The sequence below is a fragment of the Limulus polyphemus genome, unplaced genomic scaffold (assembly GCF_000517525.1).
Source record: "Limulus polyphemus unplaced genomic scaffold, Limulus_polyphemus-2.1.2 Scaffold4916, whole genome shotgun sequence".
Classification (NCBI taxonomy): Eukaryota; Metazoa; Arthropoda; class Merostomata; order Xiphosura; family Limulidae; genus Limulus; species Limulus polyphemus.
Genome location: NW_013670526.1, coordinates 53452 through 80138, shown reverse-complemented (window position 1 = coordinate 80138; position 26687 = coordinate 53452). Strand labels below are relative to the sequence as shown.

Here is a 26687-nt window from a genome sequence, read left to right as displayed (position 1 = left end):
CTTCAATTGTTTGCCGAGTGGGAATTTTTTTACATACATATATATATATTTTTAATCATGTTTAAAGCAAGTTATTACAATATTAAGAAAACCAACAAAAACACGATAGTTTAAATTAGGGATCTGAATTACTTGTTAAAATTTTATTACAAAGTCTGGCTGTTACATTAATTTATTATGCTCAACTATCGTGTGGAAATATCGCGTTCAAATTCCAGTCGGCCTGAAACTTATTATTGTATTTGTCTTTTATATATTCATTATTATATTTAGAACAAGGTCTTTGAATATTCGGAAATATACGAATATAGTCACAGATTAAATCAGGGACAATATCACAATACTTAATAAACGATTTAAAAACGACTTAAATATCTTTCCAACCCGACAGATGTGGAAATAACACATCATTATTGATGTTTTTCACCTTGGTTAAGATATTTTAAAAATTAAGGTAAAATATTTATAAGCATTTTTTTAAGAAAAGTTCGTGCATTTTCGCTTCACCCTCACATTGTTTGCCTTTGCCATCAAAATTAATAAATCGCAGGGTCAGACATATCACCATGTGGGAATATTTCTTCAAGAACCAGTTTCTCCCATTGTTCCATCAATAAGGCTTTATCAAAAAGATGATTTGAACAGAACATAAAAATATACATAAGTCAAAATTCTAAACAAGGACCACTTACAGGAGATGACCAAATGTACATAAAATATGTTGTTTTTTGTGATGTAATAGAAAAAATAAACATTCTTTATATATATATACTATAATATAATTAAGTTTTGAAAACAAGTTCATAAAACATTTTTTAGATTTAATTTTCAGAAGAAAAATTAATCAGTATTTACTGTCATATGACGGACATTGGGCCAGTTAAAATATAAGTATCTACAACAGCTCAGATCTATATGGTATACAAAAAAGTCCGAAAGATGACTGGAACCTACAAACATCATGAGAGAATACAGAATACCGTTTCGTTTTGTTTCTTTATTAAATTTTGCTCAGTGGTAAGCCTGAAGGCTTATAAAGTATTACCAAGTTGAATGCTGCAATATCCTTCCGACTAATGCCAGTTTCAATACAGAATAGCGTTTCGTTTTGTTTCTTTATTAAATTTTGCATAAAGCTAGTCGAGGACTATCTGCACTAGCCGGTCTTAATTTTAAAGCGATATACAAGAGGAAAAGCAGCTAGTCATCAACATCAATCACCGACTCTTAAGCTACTTTTATCCGTCCAATCTGTGGAATCTTTACCGTCATTGCTGTAACGTGCCTCAAAGTGCATTGTGGTTTTTTGTTGTTGTTGTAAACGAGATTAAACCACAAAACCGCAGGTCCACACTCCAGCACACTAGCTAATGGTCCCGCTCGTCCCATTCCTGTTTCAAACAAGTATTATCCATCTATAATTTAAGCACTGTACGAACTAATCATATCAATGAAGTTAATCAAACAAAACGGATGTCGATTTTTTATGAGTGCACTATCATTTGAACTCAAATTTATATGTATGTGTATGTATAGTATTTCTTTCAAACAGATTTAGTTTTTGTTCTTATTTTGTAGGACAAAATTATCGTAGAGCAAGTTCTAAAGAAAATGTGGCAATATGGAGTTTTCATTCTCTTGAGATAAAAATTTAAAACCAATTTTAGATAAGTTTAAGCAAGTCTAATTACTTGAACAACGATTTACTAATACGCTCGTGCTAACTGTCTAGTGCTTTTTTGTTTGTAATTAAGCACAAAGCTACACAATGGGCTATCTGTGCTCTGCCCACCACGGGTATCGAAACCCGGATTCTAGCGTTGTAACTCCGCAGACATACCGCTGTTCCATTGGGGGGCGCATATTGCTAAAAAGGGAAGATTTTGTGTTTTAACTAGTAAATCTTAGAAAAGATCAATCTTGGGTTCTTAAGATTAACTATGATACAGTCCTAAGAGAACAATGTAGCCCCCCCCCAGTGGCACAGCGGTATGTCTGCGGACTTACAACGCTAGAAACCGGGTTTCGATACCCGTGGTGGGCAGAGCACAGATAGACTTTGTGTAGCTTTGCGCATAATTGAAAACGCTTTACAGGTTTTATACCAGGTCGTTTAAGTCACGCATGACGCAAGGTAATGTTCATGTTGAATACACAAAATACCTAGATCACCGCGAAGTCAGCCGAGGTCGGTCGACCTGGTTGGAATTTTGAAGTTAGATTTTTAAAGATATCTTTGTAAATATATTTTCAAATATCCTACATATCTGCGTCTAAAAGAAGGCAAACATTTCAAGGTATCTTACCTGACATATGAAGGAACTGAACTCTAATAACTTATGATAACTTCATGTTTTGAGGCAAAGAAACAATTTAAATACCTCATACCAATGCAAAGAAGCAAGAAATTTGCCTATACCTTGCCATTTTCATATATTCATACTTGTTGGGTCGCTGTCATTTAGTATAGCTTCTTTAAAAGAGGTCATATATCTTCACAATATGCAAAGACCATAATTTAATTATACTGAATCTTTAGTTGTTGTGATCTAAATATTTGCTAAAGTCTATTGATGTTTACTTAACTTATTTTCATATATTTCAAATTAGCAGTTTAAAATGATTACTAAAATATTTATTCAAAATTGAATTGTTTAATCTCAATATTAAATAGTTTTACATTTTATAATTGATAATTAATTAGTTTTTAATAATTTTCATAGAATGTTTCGCCGATATTTTGCACACAGGTCAAAGATTACTTGCATTGAGGTTAAAAAAAATAACATTTGGTTTATAGCCAGTATTAACTTTTTCTCTTCGAGATATACACAGTATTTTGTTCTTCTTTTCAAATGACATTCTACATATGAATGACTTATGTGTGATTGGAGAAATAAGACGCCTAAGCGGTTTACGATCCAATTACGTGGTATGGTCCAGGAGAAGTCTTCTCATGGACAAAAGTATTTTGCTGCTAATGAGAACGACGAAGTCCATTAAGCAATCTGGCTGCAGGTTTATGGAGAACTGCAGTCAGGGATTTCCAGTTTTCTAGCCTTATTAATATTCTGAAGCTAGACTTTCGTGCGCAAGAGCAATAAATGATAGAGGCTTTAGTAGTGACTAAGTGACTAGTCTATGAGACGGAGTGAATAATTTTCTACAAAACATTAGATATTTGCAAATCAGACGATACTAATCGGAAATGCATTGAATTGAAAGATGAAATAGGTTTCACATTTGTATTCGTGAAATACACTAAATAAATCTTGTACAATGCTATAACAAAAAGTATGAAACACTATAGAAAGAGAAATAAAATAATATTATTTTCATAGACCTTGAACTTTGATATGCAGATTTATACTCAATGCCTAAGTGTATACTCTGGTCTAGAAAGGGTTGCATCAGTAATCAGAAGACGTTGTTGATCAATCAGGAAATAACGAGAGTACTGTCTTATAGGGTTTCACATCAGCTAATGAGGTAGAAGATGTGGATAATATATATGTGTGGAAGCTTAGGAAGAGTCATATAAGAAAACATCATTAGAGTAACAGCATGACAGTACCAATGATTGTTCTAGATGCTTCGGTAATCCAAAAAACATTATCGTATTCTACCATTATTTCCATGTTTTGCTTTATCTGGATGGGTTATTATATCGTCTTTGCAAGTATGTGAGTGACTCAAGGAATATTTGTTCCCAAATTCAATATTAAATTTAGCACATGTTAACCCCTTATGCAGACTACGTATGCATTGATTAGGTAAGTGGAATACGGAACATTTTCCCAAAATTACATGTTCACTTCATTAATAAAAATAATAACTTGATATTAGCTCGGTGTAATTTAAATCTTTATACAAACGAATTTCAAGTGATAACTAGCGAGTTTGGTAGAAATATCGAAACAATAGTGTATCAAAATAAATACTTATCCTAAAATTAATTATTAGTTTATACTGTTTACCAAACATCTCATATTAACACAAAATAATCGAACCCCTGTTTACTTATCATAGTAATTGCAATTTATTACGCGCGTGGAAACTTCTTACAGCACAGAATTTACGTATCGTTTTTATTCAGACATAAAATTTAGAATTTTCATCCTTCTAAATTCGAAGTTGATTTGATTAAAGAGCATAAAATATATATATATTGAAAAAGTAAATATTAATTTCATTTCTTCAGATCCCACCATTTTATTAACTCGGTGTAACGTGAACTTCTAATTTCCATTAAAATGAAATTAAACGCATCAACTATTTGTACCAGTCTAATGATGTCTTCATTATCTACTATTTAATTAATAACGTTTTAATACACACGAGACACAGAAAAGTTACAAATTAAAAGTCATAATTCCAGTAATTCACAGAACACAAATAGGTTGGTGTGATAGAAATTATTTTGTGGTTTACGTTTAGTTTTTAATACATCTAAATATCAACGTTTTCTTATTCGTTACCAAGTTTCTTGGTTTAACCTCTTTACTCTCTGTGCCACAACATAAAGTCTAAACGAGTTCTGTCAAATATTAATCAAATATTGTTAAGTAGAAACCTAAATTTTACAAAGTCATATCTTTATGTTGCCTTGTTTCAACCACAGTAAAGAATATGGGACATCCTTTATGAAGGTCGTTGCTAGAAACAGGATAGCCCCTTCATGAAATTTCAGTTGCCCTCAAGCTAATGTATCCATTAATCTAATTCTAGATTAACCTTAGATTTTTTCCGCATTATATGTCTCACTGTCTTCACTTCATTTAGTAAAAGCAATATCGGTACTGTCTTGCATGCAGTAAGACTGATATAAAGTTACGTATGGCAGATGAAATATGAGTACTTATATTTTAAAACAATTTGGATGGTAATAATGCATTTTTAATACATTTTGACTGCCGGTAACATTTTATTAATTTTCGGTCTCAATCCAGCTAATAACAGATTTTATACTTTGAATAGTCTAGTGTTTTATAGCTTGTGGAGATTTTCATTTACCGACAAAAGAAGTTTATTTAGACACAAGACACCGAAAACAACACATAGCTGTAAACAGCTACAGAGATAAAGAGAAAACTAAGTGAATAATCAAATAATGCTCGTGACATTAAATAATATCTGGTTTAGTGGAGCATTTATTTAATAAACAATAATTTTCAGCACATTTCTACATGAAACCTGTAAAACATCAGTACATTTAATTACTTTACATACTAAGCCGTAATAACTATGAAGAATTTTCACACCTTCGTGCTCCGGCTAGAAACACTTCAAACATTTCACACCATTATCCGTTGATATAACTACTATTATCGAGAAAGACCCATCTAATAATAATAATACGCCATTATCCAAATTTTTTTTATCTCCGTGAGAGAATACAGGCAACCTAAAAAGGAGAGCAAACAAGAAAAGACATGAGTATAACGTCAATATATGGACAACCGTTAAAACCATTGTTACAGTCAGAGAAAAAACATTAGGTGGCGAACTTTCGCCCAATATAATTTTATTTCCCTACAAAGACTTCAATGAATTTATTTGTATTTTAGATTTTATCACGCTATAGCTACGCTCTTTTGTTATTAATTGATTAACTATAGAAATTAATAAATGGCTAAAAAATTAAATAGCTATTTCACTACACGGAATGTACACGTATATATCATATGTTCTAATATATTTTATGTTATTGTTTACAATGAATAAAAACAGGCGTAATGAGATGAAAAGGTGATACTTTTCTATTTATTTTTTTTGTAGACTAACTTTATTTACCCAACAAAAATAGCTTAAAATAATTTCATTTCATCATACTTTTTATTATATTTCATTTCATTATGCAACTTAATTTGTCAGCTCTTCGTTATTAAAATTTTCGTAACTTTTGCTCATTTAATCACAACTGTGAATTATCACGTAAGTGTATAACATCATTCTATCATTCAAATTTAATTCTTCTGGCTTTTTACCATTTTGAACTTTACTTCTTTGTCTTTAGAATACATAAGATTTATATGTTATCCCTAACAAACGTTTTTTTAAAAAATCTTCCATTTCCAACAAGTAATCTACACTTGGACAGTAATCAAATGGTCCAAAAAAACTTTATTTTAGAAAGAACTTCTGATCCAGCAGTACTGAATACTCAAAGTATATTGGAATTATTTAACTTGTCAGATTAATTTGCAAGATCAACTAAAGCGAAATATCAGTATTATAATACGTAAAAATGAATTTTGAATCAAGATTTTTTCTACATAAAATAAATCTTGTCTCGGTGTGTCTCCAACTTTCAATAACCAAAATAAAATAAAACAATTCGTCACTCTTAAAACTGGAGGTCTAGGTGTGAAGATCCTCTTTTTGTATCAAATTGTTCTCAACTTTTAATTGCTTTAAAAAATCCTAGTTTGCAAATATTATAAAGAAAGTGTTTGACCTTAATGTGGCCTTGACCTTTCAAATATATTTGCCAAATTCAAACAATTAGTCCTTGAGAGATATTGATTTTTTTGTGCGAAATTTCACAGAACTTAGATGATAATAACGGAGTATAAAAATATTCTTCTTTTTTGTAACTGGGATGGTATTTAAGAAATGATAAGTTTATTCATTAAGTTGCAAAGTTACAAATATTAGTTCTTTATTCCAATTATTTATGAAACGTGGAATGTATATAAAATCTAATGGACTATCTTAATAACAAGAATCATTGAAAGATGGTGCTTATTTGAAATTCATATTATTTGGTGTAAGTTACTGAAACTGCATTTGTATAACTTTAAATTTTAGGCAGGTTTTTTCGTTGCTTTTGGTGTCACTGAAATTTGATAATATCTTCTTTTTTTAAAGTTATGTCGTAAAAATGTTTATATTTCCATATAGCAAACTTGTTACCTAGTTTCTTTGCAAATCTACAGTTGCCATGACAAACCCATCGACACCAATAATAGCAATACCAGTGATCATACTTAATGACTCTGCATTGCCAATGACAATGGGCTTCAGTCTCAAGTACAAGTCCTAGTAGCATTAGGCATGAAAGGGAAATCGTTGTCTTGTTCTTGATGATAATCATATACAGAGGATAATATCGTGAACTTCAAATCTAGAAGGAAGAAAATCACGAATTTTGTGTCTCAAGAAAAATTGGCCTATAGTATTTCACACAGAAATAAATTGGGTAAAATGATATAGAACTCTAGTAAGAAGAAATACAGTTCACGATCAAATATATTACACATGTATTTTTATACACCGTTTCAGAAAAGAACCTCATAGTTACTTCGTCTCTAACCACCTTGGAAGTTCTAATACTAGCAAGTGATAAAGGAAGAACGAACTACTCCGTAGAAAATGTACAATACTCTATCCGACTACTATATCATATGTATATTTTCGTGTTTCGATATTGTAATAGCAAATGTAAATTTCTTTTATCATTCAATTCGAACGAATGATCTTTGACAAACCTGCAACTGATCTTTCAATTGACGAACACATAGATTTGAAAACATCAACTGAATTCCCAACACTTGACAGTTAGTTCAGAGTATTGTGTTTAAACAATTGCACACAAAGTTAAGTTCTGAAGTAAAAAAAGATGGTCATACTAACTCAAAAAAGTACACATTGATGAATGTAAACAGCAACCTAAGGTAAATGATAAGATAATAGAATATGTTACTTTTGTTCATGCGCGCACGACGATATAGTGTTGTTGCGTATTAGAGTCGAATAAAGAGTTGTGTCACATGATTTTACTTTTATTGTGCACAATATATTGTTGTATCGTCGTATCATGAAATATTCTTGGAAGTGTTTGAAGCATCACTGGTTACTATAATAATAAAAATACTTTTTTAATTGTTTTAAAGTAGCACAATAATGTGATAACTTGTCTCTTTACTGGGAATTTCCCTACACATTTAAAGCAAGTTATTCTTGATTCTTGTTATTTCTTTATATATAATCTTGTTCTTCATGAATTAAAAGTTTTTGGAAGCACCATAGACAATTATATATTTGATGTCATTTATTTATTTTTATAAAACGTCAAAGTATTTTATGTAGATAATGACAATTTATTATGTTAGGAACAGCTTTCTAATACATCGTCACAAGTCAATATACATATATCGAGATATGTGACTGGATAAATATATCCAAATTCCACATACTCCTAACGTATCACATCGGCAATAATATTTCGTCAGATTTTACCCAATTTATTATACACTTTGATAATTTATTTGCTGTTAAGTTCAGTTTTAGAAAAATTGTTAATATAATACGTTGTATAATACGGAATCGTAAAATGTGTCATATGCAACGCAATATATGATAAACGATTCAGATTATGAAAATAATTTAAGAAACAGATAAAACTTTCTCGAGTGATTGTCTATAATAAAAGTAGCACTTTCAAAAACTTTATTGACAGTAAGCTATAGATTATCCTGCTACTTTTAAGAAATATTTATTTTTAAAATGCGCAAAAGAAATCAATATTTGTTCAAAATTACTGAATATCTCAATGCTCGATCCGTGGTACCACTAGATACACACTCCACACTTTCAGCTGTGAGAATATTATAAAAGTGACATCTAGTTTCCATTATTTCTTTGAAAGAGTCAGACAAAACTTTTCTGGAAGTTCATGAGGCTGGCCAGTTGTCTTTCGTCTGGTTAATAGTTTGAAATTAAGATCCATGTATAACATAGAAGTAGATGTATAAGGAAACTTCAGTTCCTCCTTTACCTTTAATAGCACAGATAAATATGAAATTAAAATTAAAATTGCACTAAAACCAATACTTATGATATTTTTCGAAACATGCGAAAAACATAATAATTTATCAGAATCAAAATATTAGCTTGAGATACATATATGTGTAATACCTATCAAACCTGTTTTCGCTACACTTTTTTTTTTTTTATCCAGCTTCGAAACAATTTCTTAAGCATTATAAGCATATGTGCAATACCTACCAAACTTGTCTGGTGACTACTTTTTCTGACCAGCACTTTCAGTGTTATTAGTAGTGTATTTCACGAAGACAAATGTAAAGGTGTTCCAACTTTCATCTTTACGCAGCTCTGAGTATTGTCGTTTGGTTGGCATATATTGAATGCTTTATAGAGAGCTCTCTACTCAGTCTTGTTCTGTCATCTGTACTTCTTCGGAGAAGGAATACGATCAGAAATTGGGAAGTTCTTGACTGTGATTTTCAATACCTCTGTAGGTAGATTGAGACCTTGGACTTTGTTGTCTTCACTAGCAGCAAAATACTTTTGTTCATGAAAGGACTTCCCTTACACCATATCACGTACTTGGATCGTGAACCATCTTGGGCGATTTATTTCTCCCCTTATAAATAAGTCATGCATCTGATAAAGTTCTTACAAACATAATGTGAAATATATTGGAATCATGCAGATACTTCTAAAACATGCATGTGAAATATTTTTGAAATGTGGAACTGTTATGAATCTGTTAAATTTCAAGATAAGAGAAAATGTAATCATTATCTTGCTTCTTTTTGTCGAAATGAGGTATCTGAAATATATGTTTACTTCAAAACATGGAGGTATCACTAGCTTGAATATTTCAGTACCATCGACCAAGTAAGGCACACTAGAAACATTTGACTAACTTTAGACATTGACGTGAGAATATTTGAAAAGATTTAATTATCCTCACTCACTATGGTTTCATAATTAGGAAGAGTTTTAGTACCATTGTATTCAGGTTAGAATCAATTTAAACATCTTGTATCTGTATCCAATGACATAAGATAAGTGATCATTGTTTTTGTATCTTTATGTTCCACTAAACTGGAATATTGGTATTGTAACTTAATAACAGAAGGCTAATGAATATTTGACATATGTTTACAATTGTAAAATAATTATATGACAATCATTTAGGGAAATAAAATGTTTCTACTGAATAAATAGTTTTTCTGTTCGTGAGAGAATAGATGCAACCTAAAAAGAAAGCAAACAAGAATAAATATTGTTATAACGTCAATATATAGATAACTGTAAAAAAAAACAACTGCTACAGTGAGAAAATAACGTTTATGTGGACAGTTGTTTCAGCCTACATAATTCTTGCTCCCTCACAAAGACTTTAACAAATGTATTCGTATTTTCAGGTTTTATCATGCCGTATCCATGTTTAACTGTTATTATTACATTAATAAATAAGCTCTTTATTTTGACAATTTAGGAAATGCATAAAAATGAAATAGATATTCGAATACACGCAAATCTCATGTGTTCTAACAAATTTAATTCTATTGTTTACAATAAATAAAAACAGTTAGTCGAAACCACCCACCGCCGACTTTTGGGTTACTTATTTACTAACGAATATTAGGATTGACCGTCACGGGACATTATAAACATTAGAAAGAGTTTCTGGTCCAGCAATATAAGACGGTCAAGAGATATGTGGAACCATTTGATTTATCAAATTAATTTGTAAGATATACTAAAGCGTAATATCAGTGTTAGAATGCGCGAGCATAAACTTTGAATCAAAGCTCTTTTAAATACAATAAAAATATAAATATCTAACCTTAATCATCCTGCCTAATACACTATAATAAAAATGAAATATTTTCATCTGCCTATTGTTTCAGCTTAATAATATCTAAATGCATAACAATCAGCGTTATCATAAAGTGAAATGCATTGAAAAAGGATTCTTCGGGAATTTTGGTTTCGTATCTGAGTAAATATAAAACCTAGAAAGACACTCATTGAATGCAACCCTGTCCCGCTATGTCTTCAACTTTGCAGTAACCAACCTAAAATATACACCGAACTATTCCTTATCTTCAAAACTGTGGGTGTAGATGCAAAAATCTCTTTTCTATCGAAATTTGTTTTCGAGTTTTGACCGTTTATGAAAATCCCAATTTGCAACCATTATAACGAAAGTGGTTTACCTTCATTGTGACCTTAAACTTTCAGCTTCATTTACCTATATTTTTAATTAAAGAATGATGATGGTGCAAGGTGAACATTTAATTTTCAGGTCGTCATGAAATACATAGATCATGTAGATTTTAACGTGACATGTAACAAATTATCTTCATAGATCGGAAAAATATACATTTGTTTTGTTTATTTGTTAGTGAAAAAGTAATGATAAAAGTCAGTGTGAGCATCACCTGCGAAATAGGGATGAAACATAAACTATAAAACAATTGTGTTGTATGTATTTGTAAATCCTAACTCCTTAGAGAATTTCGAACATTTGCTGAAGAAATCTCTAATAATAGATGTTAATCAGTAGATAGACTTGAACTCTCTATCTTTTTATTATTTCCATTGATTCGGATCTGATGATGGCCTTATATGAAACTAAAATGAAAGGTGTGATTGTGTGAACACAAATTCGCATCTCTTCTCGTTATCAGTTGTTGTGAACGACAGAGTATTTCCCCTTATAGGTTAAACTCAGCACAGTTAGTGTTGAAACATGGGAATTACATTTAAAGATGTTAGAAGAAAATCCCGGTATGTCATAAGCAAAGAATATGTTGAAACATTTTGACTCATCATTGAATGTAAATAGTTCTGATCAACAAACGTTGTGGGAAAACCAGAAGTCCTCTGAAAAATAAAAGTATATATCACTATCGTTTTTAGTATTTGCTATTTTCAAACAGAAGAGAACTTTGCGTGTCGCATTAGATAAACAGTCAGGTTAGAGAAACTTCAAGCATACTTATCCATAATCTAAAATTGCTGGCTAAATGTAGCGAAAACATTCAGAAGCTCCTCCGCTTTTGCGGCTAATCCTAACCCAAGAGCAGGATTAAATGGTACAGCTATAATACCCATATAGCTGAAAGTGTGAAATGTGTTTATCGGCATATCGTAGCTCGAACTTTGGATCTTCCGATCACAACCCGGCACGATAGCCAGGCCCGGTACTTAGTTAACAACGCTTTAATAAAGATGTAAATAAGCAGCTGTTCTACAATTTCTGTATACGTTACAAACATTTTGTAAAAAGATTAACCATATTCAATGCTAATAATAATACAAGTTGTAACTACTCAAATTCTTAAGCAAAAGAGTCCATTAAATTAAAAATTACGATTTTGAATTATCTAAGACCCGGCATCACGGATGGTATGAATGTTAATGGCTTATGTAAAAACACCACCAATAGTAAAAGTACAAGATGAAATGGGTTAGCTTCAGACTGCGGGTTTCTTGAATTCCACTTTTATTTGGAATAGTTTAGTATAAATTTGAGAAATATAGACAAAGAAATAATATTAATTATCGAGCATCAATATTTCCTACTCAGTGGACCATGATTGGCTATGTGAAAGAGATCTATCTAGATTTTGAAGCTGGGGAGTCAGTTTCAAACAGGTGAGATGTCACTACGCTCTGTGGGTGCGTTATAAGAGTGACAGAAAATCATTTAGAGTGAATTGTGGGTAGTAGAATGCTGCTGAATTATTGCCTTTACTCTGGTCAGTAGTTCAAGATTAATGACGGCGACAAATACCTTAGCAGCTTTACCAAAATACAATACATTATCTCACTCAATATTTACAAACTATTGTCAGCAATTCATATTCAACATGTTTATTTCAAATAGTAGTATTAAAAACTCCAATAAACATTTAAAGTTAAGTTCATAATTTAGGATGCTGTATATAACAACTTGCGAAGTAATAACAGCATTGGACTAAATGAAATAAAACCGATGTTAATTTTGTAATAATTCAAATTTCAACTCAGCTTTATATATATAGTATTTCTTTCGAATGGTTGTAGTTTTTCCGACAATGTTCTTACTTTATTGACCGGAATGGTCGTAAAGAAAATGTGAAAATTATAGTAGTTTTCTTCTGTTTAGATAAAACTAATTATTAGTAAAAATGAAAATCGATTTTATGTAAGTTGAAGGAAACGTCTTTAGCAGAAATGCTGAATTGTTCACGTAGACCATTAGCTCATACATTTGACACATGAAAACAATAGTGAGTGGACTATATCACGACCTGAAGTGGAAGAAGAGGTATTACAAAATTTGATTTGAAGTGAAGGAAATTAGAAAGTACAGATCTGTAAAACACCGAAAGAGAGAAATAACTTCAAAATGTGACTACTTCAGCAACTATTCTTTAATGCATCTGTACTAATTTTCCAATGCGAAAAAATAGTTAATTTGTGATTTAATTAGTACTTTTTATATAGTTTGAGCCCGTGTGCTTACAATAATCTATGTTGCAATCCTGTAAGACATCTTAATAACCAAAATATAACCATAGAATGTTCTAAATGGAACAGACATTTTGATAATTGCTAACTTGCAACATATATAACAGTGCTATAAGTTACTTTTATATATATCTCTATGAAAATATTGAAAGTAGCATAACTGATAACCTTATTTATTGTTAAGCACAAAACTACAGTAGGATGCCTGTGCTCCGCTTATCGAGGGTTTAGAAATTCGCTTTTTAGTGATATCAGCTCTCATACTTAATGTTGAGTAATGGTGTGGCCAACGTGACATTGGAAAATTTAATAACAACAATTATGTAAATATCCATGATGTAGCCAGTAGTTGTTAATAAAGAACAAGTTTAACAACAAAGAAATAACTGGAAGAATCACTTATTTAGAACGTAATGGGAAACCAGTTCTTTTCTTTTACATGTTACTGAAGCCTGATTTGTTCAAAGTGCCAGGACACACTCTTACTGTTATACATTTTTTTAATGTTTCACACTTTTTTATGCTTTTATTCATTTCTCGAAAGTGCGTAATTACTCTATATCAGGTAAAATGAGTTGGTAATATTAAATAAGATTAGTATACATTCAACAACCTAAGGTAAAGGAAGAGCATAAACGACAATATAAAGATGTTACTTACGTTCTTAAACACAAGAGAACACAGCGTTGATGCGTATCAGAGTCAGATAGAGAATTGTGTACCTACCACCGTATATATAGAAACGTGAAGGTGGTCATGTGGTTTTTATTTCGTGGTAAACAATATATTGTTGTGTCATCTAACGATGAAAGGTTCTTGGAAGTGTTTAAAAATTTACCTCCTTTCTTTCCTCCTTCATATCCACAAATACCACGACATAGCCATCGACACCTGTAATAGCAATACAAGCGATAACACCTAATGAGTGTGCAGTGCCTGTACGAACCTGCTTCAGCGTTCAGTGTTATTCCAAGTAGCACCAGGCATAAAAGAAAAATCACTGACTTGTTCATGATGATAACCTATAAAACCATATCATATTAGTTGTGGTCAGATCATTCAAGTGTTTGGTTAAAAATTGGAAACTTCAAACTTAAAATGACTGAAATCTTATAGTTCAAATGAAACCTATTATCGCAAAAAGAAAACTACCCATAAGTGTTTCGAAAACAAAATTAGGTAAAAGATCAAAAAGTAGATGAACGGTTTATGATTAAACATGTTTTTATGCAACATTTTGAAAACAACCTCATAGTTAATTCGTCATTAACTGTACTGGAAGTTTTAATATTAATAATTTGACACATATAGAAATAAAAATTGGAACATGTACAATTGCTCTTTCCAGAGTTATGACAATGACATTATAACGCTAGAAATCTGGTTTCGATACCCGTGATGGGCAGAGCATAGGTAGCCCATTGTGTAGCTTTGTGCTTATCTACAGACAACCAAATCAAAAAAGTTTCACTTGACATAAAGTTAAATTCATATACATTAATTACAGCCAATGTACTTGATAGTTAGTTGAGAATATTGTGTTTAGATAATTGAATACCAGTTGAATTTTTCAATATGTATTTTTATAAAAACGAAATTAGAAACGTAAGGCCGTGTATTCTCTCAACCAATACATTCTATTGATTTCTGTGTTTTGTTATATATATATATATTCATAAAGTAAAAACTAACACCCGGAAGAAACTTATACAAGATATAATTAACAAAAGTTTAAACTAATTATACTCTCTGCTTCAAACATGCCACATGTCGCATTTCTCACTTCGTTCTTTTTGTGAATACGTAATCATAGTTATTCTGAGTTATACTAATCGGTTTGTGAAATATTGAAACTATTTATTTTTTACATGTCCATATTTTCTTCTGTAAATAAGTTAAATAACATCTATGTAACTTCAAAATTATAGGCAAGCTCCTTTTCATTGCTCTTAATGTCGTTGAAACTTTGACAATCTTCCTGTATTTTTAAATTGTGTTTTTATGTTGTAATATTAATATACTTTTGTACCAGATTATTTTAAACGTAAACTGAAACTTAAAATTAGTATTATAGTACTTAAACGTGAACCTTTTAGCTACAATAAATCCTTAAATATGTTCCTTACATTCAACTTTCGACGCAAGATACTAGGATAAAATACAATATTTTAATCTGCCTATTGTATCAGGTTGATAATACAACTATAAATTCATAATACACAGTGTTAGTGTAAAATGTAATGAAAAGCGATTTTTCATTGATTTCGTTTTTGTTTTTTTAAGTAGAACCTTTACTCGGCAATCATTTCAATTTTTGCAGTAACCATCCTAAGATATATACCAAACAATTCCTCATCAATAAATTGAATTTTGGAAAACATTCTGATAAAGTAGTACAACACGGTCAAGATATTTGGGGAACCATTTAAATGAAAATTCATCCGGCTTTTCTCCCTTTGGGAACTTCACTTCTTCATCTATAGAATACATAATATTTCTACATTCAATATTTCGAATGTCTTTCATTGTCAACAAGTGATCTATAGTTGGTTAGCAATCAAGTTGTCGGTACAAAACAGGTTATTTTAATGCCTTTTATTTCTAGAGTTAATAAGAAATTAATTAATTTGATGACATTTTTGATTTACTTAAAAACAAAAAACATTAAAAACACAGAAAAGTTTTTTACTTTTTCACTATTTTATTGTAGAAGAGATTTTTGTTAGTGAATGTAAGAGTATATGAGGCAAGGTTAACATTCATGAGAACAATCTATAACAGTCATTCAGAGAAATAAGATGCCTTTATTGAATATATTAGCCAGTACAACTGGTATCATCGAGACATACTCAATTAATAAAAAATCCTCATTGACAAAAACTAAAAGGAATAAATGGCTTGTCTCTCCATTAGGGAATAAAGACAATCTGAAAAGAAAACAAACAAGAAATATTATGAGTATAACGTTGATATACAGATAACTGTTATAAATCACTGTTAATTTAAAAAAATAAAATGCATGTGGTCAGTTGTTCGCCCACATAATTCCTGTTCCCTTAAGGAAACCTTTAACAAATGTACTTCAATTTTTATATTTGGTTATTAGCAAACTTAGATTAATAGCAAGTGATGCTTTAGATATTTTCAAAATTTCATGAATTTCTTAGGAGACATTTTTGAATGGATCTTTAAAAATCAAACTTAGTTACTTAGCTCAGAAATATTTCAAAATTATTTCATCTCATCACACTACTTCCAGTTTATGCGTAAAAGCTGATTTTTATTTCACTTCGTTTCCTATTATTGTCAACTTTTATAACATTTACTCATTTAATCACGGAAGATGATTATGACCTAACTGAAAATATACCACCTTCTGTATATAGTAGCCTTCTACCCAGCCACTTCAAATTAATGCTATTATAATATTCAATTTCACACGTGAATTGAATTGGTGGTTCTTTACTATTTAAATAACAAAAAAATTATTGTAGTTTGCTGACGTTTCGTTGTGAGAATATATAGGAGAGTTAGGTGGAGTTTTAAGGTTAAGTCCAGTTCTGTTAGAAGTCTTGCTTATGTGGGTGGCTTTACAGCTGAACCTTATACAAATTTAATAAAAAGCAATAGAATAGTTAAGAAATCGAATATTTTGTTAAACGATATTGAGATTGACGTGCTTAACAAAAGCGTGGGAATTGTTTTTAAGCTAATAATTTTCGAAAAGAGTTTATTACAGAAGTTGAAACATGTTTAAGTAATATTAAGAGTATTAGTGAAGTAGATAGTATTAGAGATGAATGTAATGAGTTAATAGATAATTCTAAAAATCAAGAAAAACTAAGACATACAGGTTTTAAAGTCATTGAGTGAGTTGGATATTGTGATCTGTAAATCCGAGAATGGTGGTTAATTACATATATAAAATAAAGAGGATTATACTAAGAAAGTTGAAGAGATGCTAGATCAAGTTAATTAAAGTATATATGGAAAGGCTAACAACAACCTTCCTAAAATTCGATGACGAGGAACCCACTTTGAGACTAATAATGGTTGGAGACGGCTTGAATGGGTAATGAAGAAAAACTTTAATATAAGTTTAACATAACAGCAAATGTACAATGTTTCGACAAGGTTTTGTCATCACCATTCCTAAAAGTTGGTTTTACGAAATGATAAAAGAAAAAGTTAAAGAGTGTATAAGTCTAATCTCGTAAAAGAAAAAAAATATTTGGTTACAAGTAGTTTTGTCACTCCAAGATTTTATGCCTTGTCAAAGGTTCATAAATAGGGGATTCTTATAGACCCATGGTTTCAAATATAAGTTCATCCTCTTACAATGTAGCTAAATTTATAGCGCAAATGTTTTCTTTTCATATTGAAGAAAAACATTTATATTATCAAAAATTCTATATATTTTTTGGAAGAATAAGAAAATTAACTCTAAATAATGACGATATGCTTGTGTATTTGGATATCGTATCATTATTTACGAAAGTATCAATTGATAAATATATTAGTTGTTTTGAAGACACATTATGAATGAATAATGTCTCAGTCATTGAATCTTTAGATGTGGTACATTTAACAAAACTTAAGTAGAAAATTCATTTTGTCAATTTAATAATAATATATATAAGCAGATTGAAGGCCTAATTATGGATCCGCCATTAATCCACTTCTTGTGTGATCTGTTAATGAATAGGTTTGAAAATGATGCATTACAGAAGGATAAATTTAAACCCTAATTATGGATTTGAGTATGTTGATGAAATTATCGTGGTGTGATGTCATGGTAAAGACAATTTAATAGATTTTGCTAACTACTTGAATTATGTCAAAGGAATTCACAAAAAAATGTCAGTGTTTTATTGTTTACAGGACATTAAAGTTATGTTCTTATGAAGTTAAAAAAGTAATTGTTACTTGTAACATTAGGTAGGGTTTTGCACCAAATATTGTTGATAGAGCCGTATGAAAACGTAGTAAAATTACAAATGATGATCATAAAAGCTAGCTAAAAATCAACATTTCCCACTCGTATAAACAGACCAAGGCCAATGAAAACGGTGTGAGTCAATCCAGGGTACATTTCAACTATTCAAAATTTAAATTATTTAACTCGGCTGCGGAATATTTCAAATTCGCAATATGTAACAATACTTACCACTTATGTCTTCTTGCCGTGCTTCGTCTAGGTTAGAAAATGTACCGTTATATTTGTTTTGTTTTCTAATGCTTAGACGTATTAGTTAGGAAGGAAGAATGTAACTTAGAAACATTAGTTTATAGAAAACCTTTTGCTGTTGTTATGCCGCCACATAAAGAATCATATCATATAAAAACCTAAAAATACCAGCATTTTATACATATGTTTATAGAGCTATAAAAATATGTTCAAGACAGTAAGATTTAAATAACGAATTGTTATTATTTAAGTATATAGCTAATGATAGAGGATTTGATCCAAATATAGTAGACAAAACATTTGAGAAGTTTAACAAAAATGCAAATTCAATTAAAAATACCACATTAAAATCTGCTTATGAAAAAACAAAAAAAGAAACTCTTACGTTCCAGGTTTAACAAGTCAATTATATAAAGTATTCAAAAAGTATCAGAATTTTTACCCTATCTTCAAACCAATAAATAAGATAAAAGATATGATAGGGAATGCTAACGACAGAATAGAATTAACAGATAAGACAGGTATATACAAGATAGAATGTGAATGTGGTAGTTTTTATATTAGTCACACTAAAAGAAATTTAAAATATAGATTGCAAGAACAAAAAAGTTCCATAAAAAATAATAAAATAGAAAATAAAATAGTAAAAACTACCCATATTTAGATAGTTCCAATATTTCCTGAACATTTTGTATTGCTGGATCAGAAATTCTTTCTAAAATCATGTTTTGTGCCGATTTCTATCCAATATGTATTACTTGTTGTAAATGGAAGATTTGTGAGAAAACGTTCGTTAAGGTTAATAGATAAATTTTATGTATTCTACAGACAAAACAGTGAAGTACGAAGTGACGCGTAAAAAACCAAATGACTTTTATTTGGATGAGTAGAAAGCCGCTATGCCAAAGGTAGTATATATTTATTTACGTGATGATTAACTGTCGTGATTAAATGAGTAAAAGTTACGAAAGTTTTAATTAAGAAGAGATGTAGTGAAACAGCTATTTCATTTTTATCCATTCATTAATTCCTCTAATTAATTTATCAATACACTAATAACAACACAATTAAATTTGTTAAATTCTTTGTAAGGAAATAAAAATTATATTGGCCGAAAAGTTCGCCACCTAATTGTTTTTATCTCACTTTAACAGTGGTTTTAACGGTTGTCTGTATATTGAAGTTGTACTAATAGTTTTTCTTTTATTGCCTTTTTTTAGATTGCCTTTATTCTCTAACGGACAGAGAAAACCATTTATGTCTTTTCATTTTTGGTTAGGGATATATTTCTATTATATGGATCTTTCTCGATAATACTAGTAATATTGGCCAAGACGTTCAATAAAAACATTTTATTTCTCTAAATGACTGTCACTGAATTATTTTACAGCTGTAACCATATGTCAAATATCCTCACATTTACAATAAAAACTTTTGGTATTAAGGTACATTGTCAATATTTCAGTTTATAAGATGTGAAAACAATGAGAAATTCTTTTGTATCAATGGATAATAGTATGAAGTGTTTCTAACCGGAGTACTTGTTACAATGGTACTGGTAAATGAGCCCAGATTATCAAAACAACTTATCTTTTGTTTGCGGTTAAGCACCTAATTATTCAATAAGCACATGTATTTGTTTGTTAAGCACAAAAGTACATAATGCGTTATTTGTGCCGTACCCACCACGGGTATCGAAACTCGGTTTTTAACTTTATAAGCTTTCAGCAAAGTTTAATTGTTTGTTATGAATTTCCTGCAAAGCTACACGAGGGCTATCTGCGCTAGCCGTCCCTAATTTAGCAGTGTAAGACTAGACGAAAGGCAGCTAGACATCACCAACCACCGCCAACTCTTGGGCTACTCTTTTACCAACGAATAGTGGGATTGACCGTCACATTATAACGCCTCCGTGGGATTTGAAACCGCGACCTGCAGATCGCGAGTCGATCGCCCTAACCACCTGGCCATACCGAGCCACCAAAATTTAATAAAGAAATGAATGCAATTTTCAAGACAAGCAATTCATAATGATAGGTTATAACGAAAATAATATATTCAAACAGATTATTAACAACAAGTTGTACATTATCGTGCTACTGAAACTGTGACAGTAAGAATAAAAAGTTTTAAGAAAATACAAATTTCTTGAAAAATAGTCAAATAGTCACAATTTGATAGAGGGTATTTGTATAGGATATTTGACCATTTGTAAAGGATATTGAATCTTATGTGACCTAACACGCTGAGCGACTGACGAAGAAGAATGCTCGAGTTCGGATGCCACTGAGAAGACTCGGCACTTCCAGCTGGTCGCGTGTTATAAAGTTATAAAAGCTACAATTAGTCTCTTGTTATGGTTCCAAAGAGCCAGACAAAACCATTATTGTGATTGTTTCATATATTGTTACGTATCATGAATTTAAAATTGTCCAAAGCCGAGTTAAATAATTTAAATTTAACAGTTAAATCGTATTCTGGATTTAGTATCTAGATATATGCTGATATCTATTCACGATATTTGCCAACAGGATTGATATACACCGTTTTCGTTTTTAACACAAATACTTTTTAATATATACACCACAGTACAATTTACAACAACAAGTATTACGAATAGTTACTAGAAACAAAGTTTTATAAACATAAATTTCACTAACTTACAAACAATATACAAATCTTTCGTCTAGATTTGAATGCCCTTGATATCTAGCGAGGTAACTTCAAGTCGATGTACGTATGATTGTCGGGAAGCTAGCTAGCTTTGTCTCATTTGTCACCAAACCGAATTGTTGGTCCGTTGAATTAAGACAATGTTTTCATAAAACTACTAACGTCCGTTGAGAATCCACTGATGTTCGAAATTTATAACTATTCCTGGTCAAATGTCTTAATTTTTTCGATATAAAAAGCTTTCGGAGTTTTTAGCACAACTGTTTATAGCGGACGACTTATAGGCTCTCCTTTTGGCGCGTCGCGTAGGCTGTTTTTATAGGCGCGAGAAAGATTTTCTCGAAAATTCAGACAACAATATTGAGCTATATTTAACCGGTTAGGGAAATAGATATATTGTCGATTCTTATGTTCACGAATCTTCTACAACTTTGGAAAATTGGTGAGAGTTTCGCAATACGTATCTGACACTGTAAGCAAGGCACGTTTTTAAATATAAACTCAATCCAAACGAACGTTGACATTAAAATAAATATATAACAAATTCATTACACGCAATACATATCTAGCACTATAAGCTACGCATATTTTTAAATACAAACTTAATCTAAACAACGTTCGTATTAAAATAAATACATGACAACAAATCAGTTACAATATTTTATATCAAATTACTTCACTAAAAATACAGTTAAATGAAATAGATACAAACAACACTATAACAAAAACAAATCGAGATGCAGCTATAAAACACTGATAGTGTAAGGTAACTTGATATTTATTCATATTTTACACTGAGATAGAATCTATATCCGATAATGAATAGCAGATCCATGGCAACAATTATAAACATGTGCACTACTGGCACTTGTGTTTAAAATGTTTAAAATTATAATAAATAATTAAAAACAACGTTTTATATTTACACAATAAAACTTTATTGAAGCCGTACGGCTTCCACTTTAAAATATCTCTCTACAAGTACATGTTTCGACGTGATCTACGTCATCCTCAGGAGTAACTTACAAGACTATTTTATACTTTCCCCCTTGTCGCATTACTTCATTGTTATTTACATATTTCCGTTATTATATCAAAAAAATATATATAATATATCTCGCCATATATCAACGTATTGAAATGCTGGTCCTTCATCTCTATTTAATACTTGTTTTTGTTTTTATATTTCATTATTTCTAATGTTTCTCTAATATTTAATGATATAAAACTATAATATATAATGATATATAAAGTTTTTTTCCATAATATTGTATCTTTCAGATTAATTTGTAAGATAAACTAGAGCGCACTATCAGTATTATAATACGTAAATATAAATTTTGAATTAAGACCTTCTAGATTTGAAGTTCACGATATCATCATCTGTATATGGTTATCATCATGAACAAGACAACGATTTTCCTTTCATGCCTAATGCTACTAGGACTTGCATTTGAGACTGAAGCCTTTTGCCATTGGCACTGCAGATTCAGTCACTGTGATCTCGTGCATTGTTATTACATTTGTAGATGGGAATGCCATGGTGTTGGTCCATTTGAAAAGAAACCAGGTAACAAATTTGCTATATGAATATATATATACTTGTTACGACATAACATTTAAAAAATAAGTGAATATTGTCAAAGTTTCAATGACATCAAAAGCAATGAAAAATAACTTGTTTAAAATCATATTTACACGGATGTAATCTCACCATCTTTCAGGGATACCTTTTATTAAGGTAATCCATTAGGTTTTATTTATTATCCACGTTTCATAAATAATTTTAATAAACAAGTAATGTTTGTAACCTTGCAACTTAATGAATAGATTTATATAGCCAATAATGTAGCAAAATGTCGTCCTAGTTAAAAATGAAAAATGATTTTATGTCACTCGGTTATTATCATCTAACTTCGGTGAAATTTCGCACAGAGATGGAGTATCCTTCAAGGACTAATTGTTTAAATTTTGCGAATGTAGCTAAAAGGTCAAGGCCACATTTAAGTCAACCACTTTCTTTATAATATTTGCAAACTGGGATTTTCAAACACAGTCATAGTTGATGACAAATTGATATAAAAAGAGGATCTTAGTACCTAAACCTAAAATTTTGAGGGTGACGAATTGTTTGGTTGATAAAGTTGGTTGTTGCAAACGTTGAAGACATAGATAGACAAGAATTATTTCGTGTAAAAAAAAAGGGTTAAAACAACTTCTAAGTCAATTGAAAGATCAGTTCTAGGTTTGTCGTAGATCATTAGTTCGAACTGAATGATAAAAGAAATCTAAATTTGCTATTAAAATATCAAAACACTTGAATATACATATGATATAGTAGTTAGAGAGAGTATTCTACATTTTCTACAGAGTATTTTACTCTTCCTTTTTCACAGGTTAGATTGCTTATATTAGAACTTCCAAAGTGGTTAAAGACAAAGCAACTATGAGGTTCTTTTCTGAAATATTGTTTAAAAATACGTGTGTAATATATTTGATCATGAACCGTATTTCTTCTTACTAGAGTTTTGTGTCATTTTACCTAATTTATTTCTGTGTGAAACACTAGAGGAACATTTTTTTAGACACACAATTTATGATTTTCTTAGCTGTAGCTTCTATAAACGCGTGCTAAATTTTGGTGAGCCGTACACCTTATACACCACACTCGACTTCAACATCCGGAGAAGGATCATATCCTATACGGCGAATCAACAGTTAATGGATTTAAAAAACATCAAATTAATTCACAACAATTGACAGTTAGTTCAGAGCATTGTGTTTAAACAATTGAAAACCAAGTTAAGTTCTGAATGCAGATATTTTGTTTATTTGTATTTCTATAAGAAGAAAGTTTGAAATTTGAGAGTCTGATTTCTCTTAAACAGCAACTACTTTAAATATGCTGCAAGTCGTAGTTCTCACTTCGTTCATTTGTTGCAGGAGGAATCGCAGATATTCTATGAATATTCTAGTTTATTGCCCTTTTTGTGTTCTAAGTCCGTAGTTACTTTCTACGGTTAGAGATTTTTAAAAGTTTCACACGTTCTTATTATATTTTTCCTCATTTCTTGAAAAAGCTCATTACTTTATATGAAGTAAAATGAGATGGTCATATTAAATCAGAGAAATACACATTGGTGAATGTAAAGAGCAAGCTAAGGTATAGAAAGGACGTATATAAATGATAAGATAATAGAATATATTACTTACGTTCATACACGCAGGACAGTAAAGAGTTGTTGTGTATTAGAGTCGAATAAAGTGTGATGTATCTACCACGGTATATATATAGCACCATAAAGTTAGTCATGTGATTTTTCTTTTAACGTAAACAATATATTGTGTGTCGTTTTATGATGAAATGTTCTTGGAAGTGTTGAAAATATTTCTTTCGTACGTTACTTTAATATTAAAAATACTTTTTAAATTTATTTTAAAGTTGCACAACAATGGGATAACTTATCTCTTTAACGGGAATTTCCTTACACTTTTAAAGCAAGTTATTCTTGATTTCAGTTATTTCTTTATGGATAATCTTGTTCTTCATTGACTATAAGCTTTTGAAAGCACCATAGACATTTATATATTTGCTGTTATTTATTTATATAAAACGTCAAAGTATTTTATGTGGACAATGACAATTTATTATGTTATATAGGAACAGCTTTCGAATACATCGTTTTAAGCCAATAAACATATATAAAGATACGTGATTGGGTAAATCTCAAAAATATGAAATTAAAATATCCATATCATAACTATTTATGATGCTTCCAACAGCTGTTAATTAATTAAGACCAAGATTAAAGAAATAACTGGACGTAAGAATCGCTTAGTCTGAACTTATTCGGAAAATCCCAGTAAAAAAGACAAGTCGTCTTAGTGTTGCTCAGATATAAATGGAAAACTTGTATAGTAGCAAATGGAAGAAAATATTTTCAATACTTCCAAGAAATTTTCAGAACAATATATTGTCTATTACGAAAGAAAAATCACGTGAACGCCTTCATGGCTCAATACATACGGTGGTAGATACGCTTGGGTTTAAGAACGTAACATGTTACTTTACCTTAATATTTATACATTTAGCCTGATCTTTAAATTCACAACATGTACCACCCTGATGTAATACATTAATACTTTAAGTATGTTAATAAATATTATATACGTATGTACAAGAAAGTTATCATGAAGTTCGTAAAGTAGCAGGAATATGAATATCTCATTTTACTCAATATAAAGTAATGTAGTTTTTTCACGAAATACGAAATCGTGATAATTTTACAAATTTCGAATGCCCAAAACGTAAATTGACACTTAGAACAGAAAGTAATGAATGGTTTTAGTATTATAGAAATCGGTTGGCATAGATCAGGATATCGGCAGCAGAGATTTTAATTACTTTAAGCGTTTGCTCAGAATTGTTTTTTAATATTTCGCAATTTGAAAATACAAACATAGAAGAAAACAATTGTAGAAACATTGGTCAAGAGAAACAAGAGGAACCAGAATTATATAGGCCGAAAAACTGGACACATAAATGTTATTTCCTCACTGTAGCAGTTGTTTTTAACAGTTATCTGTATATTGACGATTTGACAATATTTCTTCTTGTTTGCTTTCTTTTCAGGTTACCTGTAGTTTCTCACGGACAGACAAAATCATTTGTTTGTTTTCTTTTTGATTAGTAATATATTTCTATTGAATGGATCTTTCTCGATAATACTAGTTATATTGGCTAAATTATCAAAGTATATAATGAATTGGGTGATATCTGACGAAACATTTTTGCCAATTCAATACGTTAGTTATTTCACTATCGCTTTCAACAACTTTTGTCTCAATCACTTTATTCTATTTTCACGATTTATGTTAAGATTGCAACTTTACATAAACCAAAATGCTCTCAGAAGAAACTTACAAAACTCTTACATGTATTACAAATTAATGGTTTTGTTAATGACATATTTCCAATTGTGAAAAGTTCAGTTATATTTAGAACATACTATAAAGATATTCTAGTTGTGACATTGTTCTGTTAAAATTGCAACATAATCGCATATTAAGTCATTTTTGTTCCAATATTTTCCAAAATAATTTATCGAACTATGTAGGAATCTATGTTTTTGTAATTGTGCATGAATATTGAGGATGTTGATCTTGGTATATTGTATGCTATTGTAAGTAATGAGTCTGTACTGTTTGTAATGTAGTTTTAATTTGTTTAGGGGTCGCGTTTATCCATGTAGGTGATGCAAATTCGATCGCTGAATGTATATACTTTTTGTAAATTTTGATCATGTTTTCAGCTGTTACTCCATTGTTTTTACCCGTTACACTCCTGACATAGTTCGTGGTTGCCAAACTTTGGTTTTTTGTGATTTACATGTTTGATTCACGTTAATTTAGGATCATATCACTAGTTCCAAGAATTTTACTAATGTCGTAGTCTAAAGAAGTGTTCCGTTTAAATTGAGTTTTGGTGGGTCTTTCTCTATGTTTTGTTAGTTTTGCAAAAAATACTAATTGGTTCTTCGGCACACTT

At 30.5% G+C, this 26687-nt stretch overlaps 2 long non-coding RNA genes across 2 annotated transcripts; one reads left to right on the top strand and one right to left on the bottom strand.

Moving 5' to 3' along the window:
- Positions 1-5965: 5965 nt before the first annotated feature.
- On the bottom strand, positions 5966-14294 carry LOC111088979. Its single transcript, XR_002613368.1, has 3 exons — positions 14117-14294; positions 9365-9367; positions 5966-5975 (listed from the first exon to the last, which is right to left on the bottom strand). It is a non-coding gene; the product is annotated as an uncharacterized LOC111088979 (long non-coding RNA).
- Positions 14295-19291: 4997 nt separating this feature from the next.
- On the top strand, positions 19292-19831 carry LOC111088978. Its single transcript, XR_002613367.1, has 2 exons — positions 19292-19374; positions 19687-19831. It is a non-coding gene; the product is annotated as an uncharacterized LOC111088978 (long non-coding RNA).
- Positions 19832-26687: the final 6856 nt, after the last annotated feature.